Source organism: Symphalangus syndactylus, chromosome 7 (genome assembly GCF_028878055.3).
Source record: "Symphalangus syndactylus isolate Jambi chromosome 7, NHGRI_mSymSyn1-v2.1_pri, whole genome shotgun sequence".
NCBI classification, from domain to species: domain Eukaryota; kingdom Metazoa; phylum Chordata; class Mammalia; order Primates; family Hylobatidae; genus Symphalangus; species Symphalangus syndactylus.
This window is the reverse complement of record NC_072429.2, coordinates 37,163,579-37,180,343: the sequence shown is the minus strand read 5'-3', so window position 1 is coordinate 37,180,343 and position 16,765 is coordinate 37,163,579. Positions and strand designations below refer to the sequence as shown.

General features: G+C 46.8%; 1 long non-coding RNA gene across 1 annotated transcript; it reads left to right on the top strand.

Moving 5' to 3' along the window:
• The first annotated feature begins 3,272 nt into the window (after window positions 1-3,272).
• LOC129485697 (uncharacterized) lies at window positions 3,273-13,287 on the top strand. Its single transcript, XR_008658773.2, has 3 exons — window positions 3,273-3,554; window positions 11,724-11,826; window positions 12,530-13,287. It is a non-coding gene; the product is annotated as an uncharacterized lncRNA (long non-coding RNA).
• The last annotated feature ends 3,478 nt before the right edge of the window (window positions 13,288-16,765 follow it).

Here is a 16,765-nt window from a genome sequence, read left to right as displayed (position 1 = left end):
TCTTTCTTTCTTTCTTTCTTTCTTTTCTTTCTTTCTTTCTTCTTTCTTTTCTTCTTTCTTTCTTTCTTTTCCCCTTTCTCTCTCTTTCTTTCTCTTTCTTTCTTTCTTTTCCCCTTTCTCTCTCTCTTTCTTTCTCTTTCTTTCTTTTCCCCTTTCTCTCTTTCTTTCTCTTTCTTTCTTTCTTTCTTTTCTTTCTTTCTTTCTTTCTTCTTTCTTTTCTTCTTTCTTTCTTTCTTTTCCCCTTTCTCTCTCTTTCTTTCTCTTTCTTTCTTTCTTTTCCCCTTTCTCTCTCTCTTTCTCTTTCTTTCTTTCTTTTCCCCTTTCTCTCTTTCTTTCTCTTTCTTTCTTTCTTTCTTTCTTTCTTTCTTTCTTTCTTTCTTTCTTTCTTTCTTTCTTTCTTTCTTTCTCTCTTTCTTTCTCTCTTTCTTTCTCTCTTTCTCTCTTTTCTCCTCTTTCCTCTTGAGATGGGATCTCACCCAGGCTGGTCTCAAACTCCCAGGCTCAAGAGATCCTCCCACCTCGACTTCCCGAATTGTTGAGATTACAGATATGAGCCACTATGCCAAGTCAGTCAATTTTCAAAATTCGAAATCCTCCCCATGGCTCCTTACACCTGCTTCCAGTCCTCTCCAAAAGCCAGCAAGGCACCCTGAAGAAATACAGAGCGTGCCCTCAAACAGTGCCAGTTGCCCTTCCTGGCTGTACTTCCTCCCTGTCAATTGGATTAGTACCAGTTTATGGAGTTGCTGGGAGGACTGAAATCACATGTGTGGTGGTGTATTGCCTGCTCATTACCTGTTTCTCTAGCTTCTAATTACAGAATCCATATTGTCCTTTACGGATGCATCCTTTACCCACTCCCAAGCCATGTAATATAAGCAACACCAACCTCAGGGCACCACACACCACACACACACACACATCACACGCCACACACACCACACACACACCCCCCCACACACACACCACACACACCACACACACCACACACACACCCCACACACACCCCACACACACCCCACACATACTACCCGCACACACCCCACACACCACACACACACACCACACCCCACACACCACACCACACACACCACACCAAACACACCACACCACACACACCACACCCCACACACACCACACACCACACCACACCCCACACACCACCACACCACACACACACCACACCACACACACCACACCACACACACCACACCACACACACCACACCCCACACACACCACACACACCACACACACACCACACACACCACACCACACACACCACACACACACCACACACACACCACACACCACACACACCACACCACACACACCACACACCACACACACCACACACACACCACACACACACCACACACCACACACACCACACACCACACACACCACACACACACCACACACCACACACACCACACACACACCACACACACCACACACACCACACACACACCACACACCACACACACCACACACACACCACACACACACCACACACACCACACACACCACACACACACCACACACACACCACACACACCACACCACACACACCACACACCACACACACACCACACACACCACACCACACACACCACACACACACCACACACACACCACACACACCACACACACACCACACCACACACACCACACACACACCACACACACACCACACACACCACACACCACACACACACACCACACACACCACACACCACACACACCACACACCACACACACACCACACACACCACACACACACCACACACACCACACACACCACACACACACCACACACACACCACACACACACCACACACCACACACACACACACACCACACCACACACACACACCTCACACACACACACACACACCACACACACACCACACACACACCACACACACTACACCACACACACCACACACACCACACACACCACACCACACACACCACACACCACACACACCACACACACACCACACACACACCACACACCACACACACCACACACCACACACACCACACACACACCACACACCACACACACCACACACACACCACACACACACCACACACACCACACCACACCACACACACACCACACACCACACACACCACACACACACCACACACACACCACACACACCACACACACCACACCACACACACCACACACCACACACACACCACACACACACACCACACCACACACACCACACACACACCACACACACACCACACACACCACACACACACCACACCACACACACCACACACACACCACACACACACCACACACACCACACACCACACACACCACACACACACCACACACACACACCACACACACCACACACCACACACACCACACACACACCACACACACACACCACACCACACACACACCACACACACACCACACACACACCACACACACACCACACACCACACCACACACACCACACACACCACACACCACACACACACACACACCACACCACACACACACACATCCCACACACACCACACACCACACACACACCACACACACCACACCACACACACCACACACACCACACACACCACACACACCACACACACACACCACACACACCACACACACCACACCACACACACCACACACACCACACACACACCACACACACCACACACACCACACACACACACCACACATACTACCCACACACACCACACACACCACACACACCACACACACACCACACACCACACCACACCACACACACACCACACACCACACACACCACACACACCACACACACACCACACACACACCACACACCACACACACACCACACACACACCACACACCACACACACACACACCACACACACACACACACCACACACACACCACACACACACCACACACACACCACACACCACACACACACACATCCCACACACACCACACACACCACACACTGCACACACACACATCCCACACACACCACACACACCACACACCACACCACACACACCACACACACCACACCACACACACACACACACCACACACACACCACACACACACCACACACACACCACACACCACACACACACACATCCCACACACACCACACACACCACACACACCACACACACCACACACACCACACACACACCACACACACCACACCACACACACACACCCCACACACACACCACACACACCACACACACCATACTCTCACACCCACCCCACACACACACACCACACACACAGAAAGAGATCCTTTAAGAGCTGTTTTTTTCTGACCCGGAACCGTATTTCATTCTCCAACTCTGCAGACACAGAAAAGGCATTATTGCAGTAAAAAGCCTCCCCACATTATTTATTGTTAATACTTACCTACTTTGTCCTTTCTAGGTTTTTACAGCCTTAACTTCATTCAAAGCAGGCCGCTGGTGTGAGCAATGCAGAGGTTCTTTGCCTGAGGAGGGATGAGGAGCTCGGAGAGCTTCAGCAACTTGCTCAAGATTGCGCAGCAGGTAAATGGCCAAGCTGGGACCAAGGATCAAGACTACTGACTTCCAGTTCAGTGGGAGTCTCCTACAAACCATGTCCAGGATCAAAGTGGATGCTGAAGGGCAGAGATTTTGTTTACCCTCTTCCCTTCAATTACTGAGTCCCTAAACTCCCTCTTTAACAAGGAAGTAACAGTGACCTAGTATATTTGAACTTGAGCAAGGCAGTGGACAAGCAGGTGCATGATATTCCCATGGTCAAGCATGATGGAAAATTATGAGATGGACTCAAGGGCCGTCAGTAGAAGATTGGCACCCAAACAATTTTGGTGAATCGGTTTTCACATAGAAGGATGCTTTGCCCCATGATTTTTTATTACTAAAATTTAATGACTTGAGCTTCTCTCCCACCTCTTCTTTATTTTAATTATTATTATTTATTTATTAGAGATGAGAGGCTTACTATGTTGCCCAGGTTCGTCTTGAACTCCTGGCCTCAAGCAGTCCTCCCACCTCAGCCTCCCACCACAGCCTCCTGAGTTGGTGGGATTACAGGCTTGACCCGCCACATCTGGCCCACCTTTTCTGAAAACGACTCTCTTCCCTAGTTGAGACTCTCCCTCTTAGGATGTCTAGGATAGTTACTTAGTCCAAAGGGGCACTGCTAGTTCCCATATCCCGAATGACAAAAACCTGGGAAGCCTCATCATTGGGTGCCCTGCAGTTTCTGGCACTGCCACATGAGGGCACTGTTGAAAAGAAGCTACTCTGTTGCCTAGAGGCAGTCCCCTGCGACCACGTCTGCAGGAGCCTGGAAGCTAACACCTGCAGGCCCAGGCCCAGGTGCAGTCTATACCCCACTATAGAAACCCACTTTATTGATCCAGGCATGCTTCATTTGGCTGGTTCTCCATTTGTTACTCCGGGGGCTTTGGGAAAGGGAAAAGACATGTCCCACATAGCTATGGTCACTCCATTACACACTGAACATCTAGTGTTACAGCTCTTTATTTACTTATATACACGCTCAAATACAATTGTTTACACATTTACCAACAGTGTGCTAGGGTGGCCAGGTTGGGACCGGTTTCCAGGCTCAGTTACAAACTCTTCCTAGAAGCAGCAGCCTCCCAAGCTCTTGCTCTTTCTAGGCTGCACTAGTGGGCAGTTCTTGGTTTGGGGCTGTACAGCACTGTTCCTCCTCCAGTAAACACCCCAGTTCCATTAAGGGAAAGTGTCTTCTCTCCCCACTGCCTTGGGAAACGGATCATTCTTGGCTCCTGCCTCCCACCGCTAGCCTCCTCCAATTGAAGGCAAAGGAGTCAGATCCTTCCTCTCCTCACCTCCTAGGCAAATCAGTGGGAAATGCTTTATTTAAAATGCTATTTCCAAGGACTTTGACTCTGCAAGGAGAGGGGAATGGTTTCTGGCCATTGTCTTTGTAGCAATAGCAGTTGTGGAGGGGCCGTTTACAGCATCCTGACCTATGTCCCTGTTCAAGGCAGTGACTGCTTTTCCTGCTTCCTGCTTCTTGGCCCTTCAGAGTTTCCTTAATTTCTGCTAACCTGCGTCTGCTCTTCTAGTCTTTCATCAATTTTGTAAATTTCCATTGGTCTTCAGACAAAAACAACACCCCATCTCTTTAGTTTCTGGTGCTTGCAGAACCCTGTCTGACAAACCCCAGAGAATCAGAGGTCTCTTCCTTTCTCACCTTTAAGATGTACCTTTTGGGCTGGCCATGGTGGCTCATGCTTGTAATCCCAGCACTTCGGGAGGCCGAGGCAGGCGGATTACTTGAGGTCAGGAGTTCAAGACCAGCCTGGCCAACATGGTGAAACCCATCTCTACTAAAAATATAAAAATTAGCTGGGCGTGGTGGCACGCTTGTAATCCCAGCTACTCAGGAGGCCGAGGCAGGAGAATTGCTTGAACCTGGGAGGTGGAGGTTGCAGTGAGTGGAGATTGTGCCACTGCACTCGAGCCTGGGTGACAGAGTGAGAGACTCTGTCTCAAAAAACAAAAAACAATGTGCCCCAGTTATTCTTCAGGAGGATAGTTTGAGTCCCTCGCCCAAGGCAAATCTACACACACACACACACACACACACACACACACAGAATATGCAAAACTCCAAAATGTTAGCAGTGTTAGCCAGGGTGCTGAGATTATTGGAGGGTTTCATTTTCCCTTTTTGTTCATCTGTGTCCCTTGAAATTTTTTTTTGCCATGTCTATACACTCCGTTTATGATTAAGAGTAACAACATTTATGAGTGTGTTTCTTTAATTGTAATTAGAGAAACTGAGGCATTGAGAAAAGGTCAATAAGACCCTTTTTCATGCTAAAGAAGTGAGCCCCTGTCCCTGCAGGGACTGTCCTTGAGAAGGAGACTTGACTGGTATTCTGGCACTGCCTCTGCTGTTATCACCCTTCTGGTATGGGTGTATTTATTGACAGAGCCAGGGCTGATATCACAGTTGGCTCTGTTGTATGCAAGACTCCAGGCAAGTCCTTGCCTCTCTTGGGCCCTGGGTCTTCCCATATAAACAAGGAGGGGATGGGACTAAGTGACCTTTCAGAGTTCTGCTGCTCAGTTCTGGGGCCTTGTTGAAGGTCATTGCCCGATGGAAGCAGCATCCAGGGGAGAAGCTGGAATCACACTCTCTGGGTGAAAAGGCGCTGGAGATGTACCACATTGTCAGTGCTCTCTGAGCTGCATATGAGAAAAATCCGCCTCAAACTGGCTTAAGTAAAAAAGGAATTTATTGGCTCATGCAGCTGAGAAATTTAGATCTAGACTCAGGCTTGGCTGGATCCTGGGAGTAAGAGGCTGTCATCAAAACTCGGTCTCTCTTAGTCTCTTCTGTTTTCCTTTGCCTGTTTTGCCTTCAGGCAGGCTCTTCCTAGACAAATGCAGCGTGGCCACCAGCAGTGTCAGGTTCACACCTTGCCAACTTAACACCTCTTCCCAAGGGCTCCAGCAGAAGTCCCCGCCTTGACTCTCACTGGACTATATGAAGTGACATGCCCATCGTTGACCGGATCACTAAGTGGAGCTGGGATATAGATTCTATTGATTGGCCAGACCTAGCCCATGTGCCTGCCTCTGAAGTTAAGAGGTGGATGAGTGTCACTTACATGTTTTGGTCTAAGGGTTGAGGAGGGGCAGTTCTCCAAAGGCACATCAGGAGCTGCTACCAGCTGGGGACAGGATGTTGGGAAGGAAACAGCCCACAGAGGTCCACTCAGGTTCATGTCCACCTGTGTCAGTGAAGTGTGCTCCCCAGATTGGCAGCAGCCTCATCACTATCACCATATGGGAGCTTGTTAGAAATGCAAATGCAAAGGTCAAGCCCTACAGGCAATTCTGATGCATGCTAAAGTTTGAAAAACACTAGGGGAAACCAGTGGATCTTGCCCCTGCTTCCATCAGAATCACCTGGGTTGAGAGTGGGCCCCACTCTCTCAACGAATTTTATCAGGAAAAGGAAGGGGACCAGATCCAGTCATTAGCACTTTGTTTGTTTGTTTGTTTTTGTTTTTGTTTTTTTGAGACAAAGTCTCACTCTATTGCCCAGGCTGGAGTACAGTGGTGCAATCCTAGCTCAAACTCCTGGGCTCAAGCTATCCTTCCACCTCCTGAGCAGCTGGGACCACAGGTGCATGCCACCATGCCAGGCTAATTTTTTTAATTTTTATTTTTGCAGACTACCTGGGCTAGTCTCAAACTCCTGCTTCAAGCAATCCTCCTGCCCTGGCCTCCTAAGGCATTGGGATTACAGGCGTGAGCCAACACGCTGACCTGATGCTTTTAAAAATATTGCCCCAAGTGATTCTAATGGAAGCCCAGTTTGAAAAAACAACTGAGCTCAACCAAACTCTTGTTCTCAACTATTTCTAACTTATGAAGTGGCGATAAACAAGGAAGTGGATGGTCCCTCTGCTGAGAATGACGGTTTATTAAAGGAACGACTTGGAAGATAGCAACTCAAGCCAAGGCAAATGAAGAGACAAAGCCAGGGACATCTAATCCACTGAACTCTGTGGAATTTGAACCTGGAATTTCCTACCTTATGGCAAATCAGTCTTTATACCCACACAGCTGATTCAGCCAAGAGGAGAAGAACTAGAGGAAAAAAATAATAGCCATGACTGAGTGCTTACTACAAGTATATATCAGACAATGTGTTTATCTTGTTTAAACCCACATGACCCTGCGAGGTAGGTAATCTTAAATAGGAATATAATCCTGTGAAGTAGGTAATATTAAATATCAAAGAGGAAGATACCGAGGATCAGAGGGTACATTAACTAGACGCTGGTGGCTGAGCTAGGATTTGAATCCTGGGCTGTTTTGAAAACCTTTATTCCTGCTCTGTGTTGGCTTCTGGGAAAAGGCATGCTCTCTACTTAGGAGTAGAGGGGGCTTGCGGAGGAGTTTAGAGGTGACTCCTCTGATTCCACACATTTTTTTGTTCGTTTGTGTTTTGAGACGGAGTCTCGCTCTGTCGCCCAGGCTGGAGTGCAGTGGTGCAATCTCGGCTCACTGCAAGCTCCGCCTCCTGGGTTCACACCATTCTCCTGCCTCAGCCTCCCGAGTAGCTGGGACTACAGGCGCCTGCCACCATGCCCGGCTAATTTTTTGTATTTTTAGTAGAGACAGGGTTTCACTGTATTAGCCAGGATGGTCTCCATCTCCTGACCTCGTGATCCACCCACCTTGGCCTCCCTAAGTGCTGAGATTACAGGTGTGAGCCACCGTGTCCAGCCTCCACACGTTTTGAAGAAAGAGCACTAGCCTGAGATCAGAACCTGGGCTGCACTCACAGCCCCACTCCTACTTAGCTACATGACCTGGAACAGGTCATTTCTCTAGCTGGGGCCTTTCTAGCGGGGGTCTCAGTCTTCCTTTCCGTACAATGGAAGGGCTTTAATTGGCCCCTGAGGTCTTTTTCATTTCTGGATCATCCATCTGGGTAATGTTATCAGGAAGTTTCCAGCAGTTCTGTTTTCTGGGATCCCAGGACCTATTTTGAAATACTCCCATGGTCCATCCTGACCAGGTGTCATAGTCAGTCTGCTGATTACTAAAGAATTACTCCTTAGACCAGTCGAGGGTTCCTAATTTTTTTTTTTCAAGGCTTAGAAGACAATACAGCTCAGACAGAAGGTCTAACAGTTGCAATTAAATCTTGGAGGACTAAAAAGACACTGCAGAATTTTGTAGAGTCTCAGACCATATTTTCATCAGATAGGATGCAAAAATCACAGTGCCCTGACTCCATCAACATTGATCAGTGCCTACTACATTCAGTTTTGTGCTGGGTATCATGGAAGACACAGAAGTGAAGGGGCAACACCCTAGTGCCAAGGAGGAGTGCCATGGGTGGGGACATGACCCCGTAATCAGCCTCAGGTTGATCAGGGAAATGCAAATTAAGACAAAATGCTTTTTGCCACCAATGAAAGGGTTAATATCCAGGGCTGGCATAGATGTGGTGAAATGAGCACTTTCATACACTACTGGTAGAGTGTAAACTGGCACAGCTTTTTCAGAGGATAGATTATAAACTCCCCCCAAATTTTTAAGTACATAACTCTTTAATCCAGCAATTCCACTTCTAAGACTATCTTCAAGAAATGCTTTCTATGCACAAGGAAGCAAAATAAGAATGTTCATTGGTGTGTTGTGTGTTGTATGTATTTTTTTGGAGATAGCCAAGATAGCATTCATTAGGGAATGGCTAAACTGGGCTATATTCATGCTCTGGCACTTTGCAGCATTTAACAAGCACAAAGAAGATCCCCATATAATGACACAAACAAATTTCCAAGATATATACGTTTTAAAAAGCAACTCTCAGAATATATTTGGTTAGGTCAGGCACGGTGCCTCACACCTGTAATCCCAGCACTTTGGGAGGCCGAGGCGCGTGGATTACCTGAGCTCAGGAGTTTGAGACCAGCCTGGGCAACATGGTGAAATCCCGTCTCTACTAAAAGAAATACAAAAAATTAGCCAGGCCTGATGGTGTGCGCCTGTAATCCCAGCTACTCAGGAGGCTGAGGCATAAGAATCACATGAACCTGGGAGGCGGAGGTTGCAGTGAGCCAAGGATCACGTCACTGTACTCCAACCTGGGCGACAGAGTGAGACTCCGTCTAAAAAACAAAAACAAACAAACAAAAAAACCTGGTGCAGTGGCTCATGCCTGTAACCCCAGAATTTTGGGAGGCCAAGGTGGGCAGATCACCTGAGGTTGGGAGTTCAAGACCAGCCTGACCAACATGAAGAAACTCCATGTCTACTAAAAATACAAAATTACCCAGGCGTGTGGTGCATGCCTGTAACCCCAGCTACTCGGGAGGCTGAGGCAGGAGAATTGCTTGAACCCGGGAGGTGGAGGTTGCGGTGAGCCGAGATCGTGCTATTGCACTCCAGCCTAGGCAACAAGAGCAAAACTCCACCTCAAAAAAAGAAAAAAAAAAAAAAGAATATATTTGGTTAAACACACACACACACCCCTATCCACCCACCCCCGCCACATCCTCCCCCATACCACTATGAGATACTGCTTCATACCTATTGGAATAGGTATCATAATAATTTTTTTTAAAAAGAGGCCAGGCTCAGTGGCTCACACCTGTAATCCCAACACTTTGGGAGGCCAAGGTGGGAGGATCACTTGAGCTCAGGAGGTTGAGACCAGCCTGGGCAACATAAGGAAACCCTGTCTCTACAAATAACTTTAAAAATTAGCGAGGTGTGGTGGCACACACCTGTAGTTCCAGTTACTAGGGAGGCTGAAGCGGGAGGATATCTTGAGCCTGGGCGATCAAGGCTGCAGTGAGCTATGATCAACCTCTGCATTCCAGCCTGGGTGACAGAGCAAGACTCTGTCTAAGAAAACCAAAACAAAACATAAAGACAAATGTTGGTGAGGATGTGGGGAAATTGGAACCTTCATATACTGCAAATGGGAATGTAAAATGGTGCAGCCACTTGCAAAATAGTCTGACAGTTCCTCAAATGGTTAAACATAGAATGGCCATGTGATCCAGCAATTCCACTCCTAGGTATGTAACCAACAGAAATAAAAACATGTTTTCATACAAAAATTCATACATGAATGTTCATAGCAGCATTATTATAATAACCCAAGAACTGGTGAATGGATAAATAAAATACTGTATAGCCATCCAATGGAATATTATTCTGCAATCAAAAGGAGTGAAGTACTGATGCATGCTACAACATGGACAAGTCTTAACAAGTTCATGCAAAATCAACAAAGCCATTCACAAATACCACGTATTGTATGATTCCATTTACATGAATGTCCAAAATAAGCAAATCCGTAGAGACAGAAAATAGTGGTTGCCTTGAGCTGGAAGGGGTGGACGGGACTGAAAGATGAGAGCTAAGGGGTGTGGAATCTCTTTCCGGAGTAATTAAAATGTTTTAAAATTTATTGTGAAATTGGTTGTACAACTCTCTAAATATACTAAAAACCATTGAAATATACACTTAAAAGGGGTGAATTAGGTGGTACATTAACTATATCTCAATCAAGTCTTATAAAAACATATACGAATACGTACAATGTTTTCAATGAAATATTGTTTTTAAGTAGCAGAAGGAAATAGCCTAATACCCATAAGGAAATGATTGGCTAAGGAAATTATGGCAAAATATACTACTATGGAATACAATGTAATGTTATGCCAAAGGCAAAAACGACGACCTTTTTATGAACTCATGTGGCATGATCTCTAAGATACATTGCAAAGTGAGAAGAGCACTTTAGCATAGCATGTTCCCCCATGGAAAAAAGAGGGGAAAGAATGTCCATCCCTACTTGATTTTCATACGCACAGACCAGGGGTCAGCAAGCTCCAGTTCACATGTCAAATCCAGTCTGCCACCTGTCTTGGTACAGCAGGGAGCTAAGAATGGTGCTTAGATTTTTAAGTAGTTGAAAAACTAAAGAAGAAGAATATTTCCTGACACTTGAAAATGATATGACATTTAAATTTCTCTGTCAATAAATAAAGTTTTATTGGCATACAGTCATGTTCATTCATTTATATATCGTCTATGGCTGCCTTTGCAATACAATGGCAGAGTTAAGCCGTTGGGGCAGAGACCATAAGCCTGCAGAGCCTAAAGTATTTACGATCTGGCCCTTTACAGACAAAGTTTGCTGACTCCTGGCCTAGCCTAGCTGGAAGGAAACACTGGAAACTGGTGACCTGGCTGGCTGCTCTGGGAGAGGAAGGGACAGCTGAGGGATGAGGTAAGAGGGAGACTTCTGACTGGGTACCCTTTCAGACCTGTTCAAAAGATATCAGCAAAACTAAAGCTATATATTCCTGCATGTGAACATATTAGGATGTATACATGTAGAAAAATATTTCAACAGCTATCCATCAAATGGATAACAGGTTACTTACTTTGAGGGAGGGGCCTGGCTGGGGAGAGGGGAGTTAAGTGGCTTCAGTAGTAAATATATGATTGAAATAGTTTACAAGGAGAATCACTTAATGTATGACTTAATGCAATAAAAATGCAATAAAAATAAAGAGTGCATTCATAAAACATGGCCCTCGTTGCACTTTCCTGAGTTGTGTGTTCCATGAGGTTCCATGAGGTAGGCTCTTCCTGGGGAGCCACGGTAGCTCCCGGCATGTAGCATGGCCCTCTGTAGGCCCTAAGCTGGTTGAATGAGTGCGAGGGCTGGGAGATGTGTGTGTCAAGAGTGAGGGAGTGCGCTCAGAGGAATGCACAGTTCAGAGTGGGCTGGGGTGCAGTGGGATGGCCTGGGGTGAAGGGAGGGCCAGAGTGGCAGAGCAGGGACATAGTCCCTAACGCCTCCTAGCCCAGGGCCATTCAGCTCCCCAGGGTCGGCAGCCACTGTGGTTGAGGAGTCGTAGTCTTTTAGCCTGTCCTCATTCCCCTACCCTCATAAAGTCTCTGATTTTCTGTTTCTCCTTTTACAGCCTCTCTTGAAGGACATTAGGGGAATCTAGCTAGGGGCTTGTGCAGCACCACCTGTGCCTGCTACTCCCTAGAACTGCCTTTTCAGCAAGCACCATCTGGGGTGTCACTGCTCTCTGTGGGGGAGGCGACTCCTGTCTGCTACCCAGTGCTGGAAGACTCCCCTTCCCAAGGACCAAGCCTGTGGGGGCTGCAGCAGAACTGAACACGGATGTTCAGGCGCCCAAGAACAGCCTGGCTCCAGGTACCAATGGCAAGAGGGTGTCTCACACATGGGCAAATTGAGGACGCCTCAGTTTTGTTTGGCTTGTCCTCCATCTGTTCTCCCAGAAACAGGGCCTTTATTTTTATTTAGGGAACTCTTTATGCTCACTCCATGTAATTTGGGTGGGGCTGAACCAACCCTGGATACAAGATTGAACACAAGAAACGGACCTGGCCAATCAGAAAATTCCATTTTTCTGGTCACAGTGATTGGTTCAGAGATGGGCATGTGGCCCAAAGTTAAGCCAATGAACGTCAGCCTCAAGATTTTTGCTGGTGCTATCAGGAGAGAGGTGCTGTCTCTGGGCTGGGCTTGTTACCTGCAGAACTACACTTAGAGCTGCTGGTTGACTTTTGTCAATACATAGAGCAAGCCAGCCTGAGAACAAAGCTAAGATGGGCAGAAGTAGAGCCGAGAATTGGAGACTGGTTCCTGATGGCAGTGTTTACACCAGATTCATATCTACCTTTGGCCTTTTCAATTAAATAAACTCAAAATTCCCTCTTTTGCTTTGGCTGGTTTGTGTCGATGAGAGTCATTGAAAAGTAGTGTTAGCAGAGGGAAGCTTCCTGTCAGATTCTCTGAGCATCTCATGAAGATTTCATTTCCACCCACTCTGCTGTGCACTTACAACCCTCTGCTCCCAGCTGTCCAGGGGCAGTCTGCCTCTCTGGCTTGCTAGCTCTCAACACCTCTGAGTGAGATATCCGACCCCCTAGGTCTTCTCTCCTCCTCTTGGCAAACCACCCCTCTAAATTCCAGCCCCTGAGGATCCAGGCCCATGGCCTGGTGTTAACTCCCATTCTCTTTATGACTGTAATATGTCCCAGACACAACTGTTGATGTTCTTTAAGCTTTGATGAGTACTTCCTATTTGCCAGACTCTGTGCCAGGCTCATTACACGCATAATCTCATCGAATCTTCTCAATAATACTGTTGGGTAGGTTTTATGATTATTATTCCCATTTTCAAGAATAGAAACCAGTGGCTTAGGGAGATGAAGTAACTGGCCTGAGACCAAACAGCTGAGTCACACACAGTGGGAGGCAGGGCTAGACAGAGTTGTAGGAGGGAACTGACCCCAGGGCCTGTGCCCCAACCACTGCACCAGTGCTTCTAACCCCAGCGAGCCCCAGGATCACCAGGGCACAGGAGTCCATTCCAGGGACCCACATCCTCTGAGTGAGGATGGGAAGGTCTGGGAAGCTGCTTTGTTAAATGCCCCAGGGGATACTGAAGCATGAGGTCCCCAGGACCTTACACTGACAGCAGCCACTGTCTCCCCCATTAAGGACTTTGGCACTAGAAAGGAGTTTGGCATTGCCAGATCTATTATTGCAAGAGACAAAGCTCTGCCCTAGCTTAGAAATGATGACAACGCTAGACAAACTTCTTTGCTGATACAGGGAAAGGAGAGATCAAGGGCATGTGGATAAGCAGCTCATGCCTGGGAATAAAACAAAAAATTAAAGAATAACATCATTCCACTCTTCAGGGGGTGGGTTGTGAGGGTCTGGACTCTAAGAGGTAAGAAGTGTAAGCCAGGGCCCGGGAGAAATTCAAATTCTATAGGCTTTCTTCATTTGTCCCTGAAAAGAAATGGCTCTCACGGCCCCATGAATGAAGTTCGAAGTTATTATTATTATGTTTTTATTTTTTTAGACGGAGTCTCACTCTGTCACCCAGGCTGGAGTGCAATGGTGCAATCTCAGCTCACTGCACCCTCCACCTCCCAGGTTCAAGCAATTCTCCTGCCTCATCCTCCCAACTAGCTGGGACTACAGGCACCTGTCACCATACCTAACTTTTTTTTTTGTATTTTTAGTAGAGACAGGGTTTCACCATGTTGGCCAGGCTGGTCTAAAATTCCTGACCTCAGGTAATCCACCTGCCTCAGCCTCCCAACGTGCTGGGATTACAGGCATGAGCCACCGCGCCCTGCCAAGTTCAAAGTTCTTAACAAAGCTTTGCACCCAACATGAGCTGGTTATGCTCTCTTGACACCTAGCTTTTAGGCATACCTCACCTCTCTGCCTGAAATGCTGTCTCTTTCCTTCCCCTCCTTTGCTTAACAAACTTTTGCTTATCCTTAAGATCCCAGCATTAATGGCCCTTCCTCTGGGAAGCCTCCTCCAATCACCAAATCTAGATTAGGTGTCGTTCGTCAGGGCTCCCTTATCTCCCTTAAAATGTCTTGATTGTACCTCTCATATTGTATTTTATGTGTTTAATTCACCCTGCTATACTGTGAGGTTCCTGAAGGAAGGACCATGTCTATCGTGTTCTCTATTATATTCTCAGCACCAGATGCATTATAACAATGAGTAAATGAAAGCTTAATGAAACCAGAACAGAAAGCCCTAGGCAGTTACATGCAGTAATCATATTGACCACTAGATGGCACACGACTATGATGTCCCAATTGGGATGGCTGGGAGAGGGGCGTGAAATTGATCAGCAGGTTGATGGAGGGAGGCCCGGGGGCCTCTGATCTTCTCCAGACTGACAGCTGGAGACCTTCGTGATCCTGAAATTTGTATGTATGGAAATCTTTGTTCAGGTAATTTCCTAACTCTAGAATCCCATTTCCATTAAGGGTTACTTCTTCATGCTACACATTAAACGCCTTTTGATGTCTCTGAAGTTTCTTCTCGCGCTTACCAAAGAGGTGTTTTCTGTTATTGGTGTTGCTGTTGATTGCTTGAAATGGTTTTATAGATTGCTTTTTCTTATTACTCTTTAGGAATTAGGTGGAATCTGTCACTTTTAGGATCTGAGCCACCACTGAGTCCAATCTTCCACTCTTCAGTTGATCTGAAACTTCTGTTTTTTGGCTTAAGAACTAACACACGCTTAGACTTGTCTTCTTCTTCCCTTTTATCACCAACACAAGTTGGCTTATTTTTCAAGGAGCGTATCTTATAGAAAGCCATTTTTTAAAAAAAAAATATCCCTGGAGAAGTCAGGATAGGTGACAAGTGTTGACCTGTACCTGCTGGGCAGCAGGCTAGGCTTATGGACTGGTGTTAGTCTTCCCAGCATACCAGCTTCCCAGGGCCATGATTTACATCTGGACCCAGCACAATGACTAATATATACCACGAACATTCTGGTTTGCTCACAAATAATTGAAACCAAACATTTAAATTGAACAATGCCAAGAATCTAAGGTAGCAAGCTGATGGCTATCTAGTTTCCTAGAAGCCCCAACAGTCCCACACTATTATTATAATAATGATATCATTTGGAGAATTATTTTTCTGTGGAAGGTAATGAAAACCTCAATTTGGCAGAAATTTAGTAATTTCGAGCCTGTAAGAAGTTAGGAATTAGGTGTTGCCCCAATGGGGTTAATTCTTGATTACCCTATAGATGCTCATGTGGCTAGATTAACCTGTGCCTTTGCTTTCTATCTTTCCAGTGGAGGCAGCAAGCCTGCCAGGGCTGGCCTGAGAAGGGGAATTTGAGCCTCCTCTTTGTACATATATTTGACTTGGCACTGGTTCCAGGCCAGTGTAGCCACCATAAGCAGTTACAAAGGCCTCTGGCAATCTTGCTTTGTCCAGCTCCCCAGCCGATGCCAGTCTTTGCCCATTACACCCTTCATATCTGAACAGTTTGGGAATTATTTAGAAACGGCCTTATTTGTAGTCCTACAATCCAGCCAATATGACAGCCATAAAGATTGCTTTGTCATTCCTTGAGCTGTTGATTGAAGGGTGTGGAGGGAAACAGAAACTGGATTAGTCAAGGGCTTTGCCCCAAGGTTGCCCAAAGTAGTACACTGGTCGTGGGGGACAGGCTAGCACCCAGGGCTCTTGGCAACCCAGATAGTACATCTCCCTCCTGTGGGCTATTTCCAAGAGCTGTGTGTGTGTGTGTGTGTGTGTTGGATAGAGGGGGTAGTTATTAGTCATTCAGCCACAGTCCTTCTCTCAACGAGGATGTTGTGGACGGCCACCAAAATGGGTT